Raw genomic sequence first — 6,840 nt, forward strand, 5'->3', positions numbered from 1 at the left:
GCACATTTCTGTGCAATGTGTAACGGCAGTAGAGCAGTTCATTTGCAGCATTTTGACCTCGGGTGGAGTAATATTGATGGATGAGCGAGAGGGGGAGTAGTCAGGAGTGATGATGTTGCTGTGCCAGAGGTCAAAGTGTTGCAAACTAAGTGCTCTTCCACCAAACAATATAGTTCTCATTTTTTTATCTGCTTTAAAAAATTACCATGTTTTATTTTGTGCCACCATACTTACTCGTGTAACTACTCATGTAACAGTCTTTAAATAGGGAAAACATGGAAGTGTTTGGTGGCTTCTAAATTCATCCCTGTTTGGATCCTAATGAATGAATGGGGCTAGGCTAAATTCCAACACATTCACAACGCACTGTACAAAGATTAAGTGCATGCATTGAAAAAAGATAGGTATGTATTAATTTGTTAAAGTTAAGGTAAGAACTTAGTAAAATATTGAAAACGGTGGTGTTTTCCTTTAAATCAGAAAAAAACGTATAGCCTATTCTTTACTAAATCCAACACGTTATTGAATGTTGCTTTAGTCCTATCTAAAACATCTGACATGCCTGGGCTGAAGCAGGTACCTGTACCTGCATGTATGCTAGGTTATGAAAGGAGAAAAAGTCTATAACCCAAAAGATCTTCTGCAGTGGCTATAGCAGGACTTTAATAGATTCATGTGCTAACTGTAATGTGTTGAATTCATTAGTGTTCCAGAAAACTTCGTTTAAATCGATAATTCAAATTTGCCAAGATGCATCTAATGTACTTATGAGGCAGGAGCTGTATCTTAGCATATCTCAGCAAAAACACCATATGCTGTTTTTCCTTACCTCCTGGCATGAATATGTGGAATTAGATGACAAATGCTTCTGTGAGGAATTAGAGACTGCATTTGTGTATCCTTTCATTACAGTCTTATTCATGGCAATATTAAATTGAGGGTGCTTCTCTTATTGTGATCCAAATATGTGCTAATTTAACACACATAGATCTGTGTTCGATACCAAATTATTCTTATTACATGACCTCACAACCTCTTGATCTTAAATTTACCTGGAACATTCAGATTTAATGCAACATATCGTCGCTGCCCGATGAAACTCACGTACAGGTATGTCCAAAACAGTTACTTTTCAGGAGTAGTCATACTTGGTACAGCATCTTTACATGTAACCATATTCTTGCCAGTGTAATGATATAATCCACATTTGACCAAAATTGAGTTTAAATGGACATACGTGCATATTTTACAGTAACGGTGGTCGATACGCGTTCTTCTGATCATTAATTAGAATGGCCAAGTCGCGTTTCATATTGACAGATGAATACGCTCAGTTTATTAAATATGCTTACTTTATTTAATATTAATTATAAATGTAATAAATGTCTCTTGCAAACTATGGAGAGACAATGAATCAATACACTGACATGGTAATGCTAGACAGATACTTTTTTTGCACAGTCCTACCCTAATTTTGTCACTCCTAGACGTACGTCTGGCGTCAGGGGGGAAACGTTTACCTCGATGAAGGAAAGTCATTGTCTAACCAGGCTATGTTTATTCGGCTATCCAGTGCTGAGCTTCGATGGAACATCACGAGACCGGCAAGATGCTTCCACCTGGCGGGAGATATGCGGCGTGATTGACAGCTTTTACACCAAATGGATATACTGTACGTGTAAATCAGATGACATGATTTCACAACTTTTCATTGGCCATTATATGTGAAGCCTACTGTATACGGAAATGAACCTGGACATTCAATCCGTCGAAAAATCTCAAAATCGGCAAAATGGACATATGTGGTTTCCATCGGACAGCGATGATATATATTTTTTCTCATGTGCCTTTGCCACTTTAAGTAGTAAAGAAGCTGGTAAATGCCTTGATATGTCATGTTCAGTGCATGCTTTAATAATATTAGCAGACTTGATCAATCTGAGCATGTCTAGGGGCACATTCATACCTAACCGGACCAAACCATGCCGAGCCTGAATGTTCCCCCCACCTACTCGCACAGAGGCCCCATGTATTGTGCGTTCCGCGCCCACCTCGGTAAGCAGGCCATGGCATGTTTAACCAAAAAGTGCCCGGGCATGGTACAGAGCGAACACAATAGTAAAAAACAACAGGCTTTGGGGGTTAAACGTGCTTGGGAACAGTTTCGTTTGAATAATGTGAATGCGCACTAGGACAGGGTTTCTCATCCAGTGGGCCCCAACCAACTTCCAAGGGGCCTCAACATGACTTAAAATGATTAAAAACAAAAGCATTAAAACAAAAAAGGCTATACAACTAAAGACCAACACATTTCTTTAGTGTTAGTTATAAAATATTTAAAAAGCTGTCAAATATTTCATTTGGCAGAAATTGTATGGTTTAACCTTAGCCGCTGTACTCTGCTTCATACGTTGTCCACCAATTTTTCTTTGTTTTCTCCTAATTTTATTAATGTAAAGCTGCTTTGAAACAATTAAACAATTGAAAAAAGAACTATATAAATAAAATTGAATTGAAATTGTAAGCCTTCAAATATGTTTATGGACAATAGGGGGGCCTTGAACTGAAAATTATTGAGAAAAACTGGACTGGGAGAAAAAAAGTACTGTCAATAAATTATATTAATAAAGTGATATTATCTGTTTTTTTTCTAATGGGTGGATAGGACATAACTGCACTCTAAAAATGGCTGGGTTATTTTTTAACCCAAAATGCTGGGTTGAGTCTGTTGGGTTGTTTTGCTGGGTTAATTTTTAACATTTTAAACACTTTTTGGGTAGTTTCAGTTTTCTGGTTGTTGGGTTAAAACTGCTGGGTTATTATACTGGGTTGTTTGAAGAGGCTCACGTGCTTCGCGCCTTTGATGTTTGAATGTGCTCAGCAACGGTCGTCGTGAAAGGACAGAGTCACTGGAAGCAGTTGTTTCAAGGTAAGTTTATATGTTTTTGTAAACATTTCATGAATATAAACAAGATTATAACATTTTGCGAGACAGCAACGTGTTAATTTATACAGACTGACGACGGGTGTAATTTAGAGGAATGACGACTGTTACCTCAGATCGCCATTTACACAAATTGACTCGGATAATCGTTCTAAGATGTTTAATATGGCATATTAATACAATTAATAAAATCGATGTTACAAAATCCCCATCATACGGTTGATTACGTTAACTCCTGACAATTTCTGTAAGCCTTTAACAAAGCGAGTCAAAACCGGTACCGAGCCGACCTCCGCAACGTTTCGGCTTTTTGTGTCACACACGCGCATAGTTTTCCCAGCTTAGCAATAGCGACACTATTAAATTAAAGTTGATGACAAACGAGTTGCTTTCTTGTCATTCGATATGGAAAGACAGACCGTGAGGTGCGAGCACTTGGGTTAACTTAACCGGCGGCGGAGAATTGCGGAGCCGGCGTCTACTCTGTCACTGAGAGGCAGGGACAAGCAGCACATTCAATTCACAGTCGGTACGGCGGGTAACGCGTCGATAAATGAAAACGAAACAGCGTTTCCAAGAACCGGTGTCTTATATGTATATTGCTTGGTCCTCTCTTTTAAAATGAAACAATAATTTAAGTGTTTGGACATGAACTTGAATACATAACGCATTTGTCACCAAGACACTGCGTGTCACTGCGTGTACAGTTTAACAAACATTTATATGTGTTATATGAATGAAGATGTGTTTTTGAGTCGTATTTAGTTACTATTTTATATTAATTTTATAATATTCTTGGGTTGTCTCCTGTGATTTCAAGTTTATATTGACCAACCCTCTGATCTGTGGCTGATACTGTATCAAAGATGTTATGTTTTTAGCAGAGATCAGATGTGATGTTGTTTTCCCATTCTTTTTTTCTAGAGAGTGCAGAGTTTTTATGTCCATCCATTAATGAGGCTAGCAAGGCCTTCATACAACTTCAGCCAGTAAGTATAACATTTAATAACTCCTATTTAAAATGTATTGGGAATGTCTTAATTATCTGCTGCATTTTATTCTGCAGCACTTTATTCTTTATAGTCAGATCATCCTATTTGTCAGTCTGTGTGGTTTGCAGCCTTTGTTGTTGGCACAACAGTTAAAGGAGTGTAACACCAAAGTCTTATGCAAACCGACGACAGGCCATTGCATTTTTGGGGAAAAAAATCTCACACGTGGTGGTAATGCGGCCAGGGATGCAAAAGAAAGTCTTATAATTTTTATAAAATGTATAATTCACTTGGCCCACATGGTTTTCTGAACACTTAAATCTGATCATTTAGTTCAGACCACTAAAAGTTTTTTCCTCTTTTGTAGATTGCAACAAATGTGGTGGAAGTTCTTCTCTGGACAGAATCCTCGAAATCCATTCCTTTATTTCCTGGCCATGGGAAACATGCAACAGATCTCTCAATCTTTTTTGTCTATCAGTCTCTCTGATGGAGCCAATACGGAAGTGACTTAAACTGCAATTCGGCCAAGATGGCGACGGCACGCACCGCCTACTTTAGGCTTCAAAAATGCTCTTCACAACCAATGGGTGACATCACGGACACTACTTTCATATTTTTTTACAGTCTATGGTTTAAAGGCATTTTACGTGCTTGAAAATAAATACCCCAGGCAATGTGCATCTACTGTAGTCTGTCATTTTCCAAATGGATGAATCCTCTGCTGTTCGGTTCCTTTGTACATCTTTGTTCGTGAGGAGTAACTTTAATAAATGAAGTATTTTTAGTCAAATACATTCCATACTCTGAAACTTGGAACATCTGTTCTGTAAAAAACTTTACACATCTGTAAATGATTTTACTTTTAATTTAACAATTACATTGTTTATTTTCTTACACTGCTGCAGTTTTATTTATGTACATTTCAGTATTTCATTTATATATTGTATATACTTATATACAAATTCTGTCTTAAATTTAAACAAGTTGATTTAACCTGTTACATTGTTACTTCAATGTGCATCATTTCTGATATTTAATAAATATATTTATACTTGATGTCAGTAAGCAGCAGTCCTTTAAATGATTCTGCAACTGCCAACTGTAAAAATTTAAGAGTTTGTAGTTATTTTGAAGTCAAATAAACATTTATTTGGTGTTCACAATGGTCTTGATTTACAATAAAGCACATGATAAAAATAACCCAGCAAGAATAACCCAAACCCAGAATATTAATCTCATAAGTGGTTAAAATGACTACACGTTGGGTTTTTTCAACAACCCAACCTGCTGGGTTAAAATGTGTTACCCAACGTGTTGGGTTACTTTAACCCAGCATGTGTTCTGTCCAATATTTACCCAGCGCTGGGTTGCCAATTGGGTTGTTTTTAACCCAACCATTTTTAGAGTGTGTCCTGTAAATTAAAACATTCTTATACCCCCCCCCCCAATTATTTTGTTTCATTTTATTTATGGATATAAAAATAAGTCCCATAATGCATGAACAGCGACTCAATTTCATTCAAATAGTCCAAAGCAGCCGTTGATATCGCCTGACTAAAACAAGGCTCTCTCTAAAACTGTGCTTGTAGAACAATGACCATACTTTAATCTTCAGAATCTGCAATGGCTTACAACCTCAATATACTTAACAAAATCTAAGCTTGTTCTGTGTACAAGATGATTATTTTAATGATAGGCCATTAATCAGCAATAGTAAAGATGTTAGCCACAAACTCAAATTTAAAATATGGTTGCTTTTTAAAGGAAACAATGAATGAATTAATGAAATGTTTACATAAATGTAACCTTTCCATGACCATAAAAGCTGTAAATATGAATTAAAAGGAGAAATTGTCACGGTATGTAGTACACAAATAAAGGGAGAACCCAAACGCAGATAATGTAAAAACTGGAACTGAGAATTTGTTTAAATAATAAACACAAAAAAACCAGGTGGGGGTAAAACAGATGCTGAACACAGGTGATGGAACACGAAACTGATAAACAAACACTGGATACGAAAATAACAGGAGAAACAGAGATAAGATTCAGGTGATCCGAGTAACGGGACAACACACACTGAATCAGACAAACGAACGCACACACGACAGAGAAACAGAGGGCATTATAAAGACACCACATCAATGGGGAACAGGTGAACATAATTAATTACGTAAGACACGAGTACATAAGGGAGTAGGGTAAAAGTGACAAGACACTGGGAACACGTGACACAAATACCTAATGTGAAACACGTGTCCCCACACACACCACAATGCTGCCATAGCCTTGCCTTCTGACATCAGACCTGAATCATACACTAAGGACAGGCAAGACCATGACAGCGACAAGACACTGGAAACACGTGGAAGCCACACTCACAATATGACTCCACGTGTCCCCACACAGAATCTAGTACTGTCATGGTCTTGCCAGATACACTCAGACCTCAGTCTAGTACAAAAGGTCTGACAAGCCCATGACAGAAATTTATGCCATTATACATAAATATTTTTGACTCCATTTAAGTCTTACTGTATGTACTCTATGGGGCAGTTTTCCAGACAGGGTTTAGATTAATCCAGGACTTGGCCTTGGTTTTATATATATAAAGGGGACATATCATGAAAATCTGACTTTTTTCATGTTTAAGTGCTATAAGTGGGTCCCCAGTGCTTCTATCAACCTAGAAATGTGAAAAAGATCAACCCAGTAACCCAGTTGTTTTGGTAAACCATTCTCTGTAAGCATGTTTAAAAGCAAAAAATAGGTCATTGAAATTTGGCTCCCCTTGTGATGTCAGAAGGGGATCTTATTATAATAATATCGCCCCTTAATCTGCACTATCCAACCAAGGCACTGACATTTAGTGTAGAGATAAGCTTATTTCCATTTTAAAGG

General features: G+C 37.3%; 1 long non-coding RNA gene across 1 annotated transcript; it reads left to right on the forward strand.

Annotated features, from left to right (window-relative positions):
* The first annotated feature begins 2,680 nt into the window (after positions 1-2,680).
* On the forward strand, positions 2,681-5,338 carry LOC135749379 (uncharacterized). Its single transcript, XR_010532363.2, has 3 exons — positions 2,681-2,929; positions 3,869-3,933; positions 4,304-5,338. It is a non-coding gene; the product is annotated as an uncharacterized lncRNA (long non-coding RNA).
* The last annotated feature ends 1,502 nt before the right edge of the window (positions 5,339-6,840 follow it).

Source organism: Paramisgurnus dabryanus, chromosome 16 (genome assembly GCF_030506205.2).
Source record: "Paramisgurnus dabryanus chromosome 16, PD_genome_1.1, whole genome shotgun sequence".
Taxonomy (NCBI): domain Eukaryota; kingdom Metazoa; phylum Chordata; class Actinopteri; order Cypriniformes; family Cobitidae; genus Paramisgurnus; species Paramisgurnus dabryanus.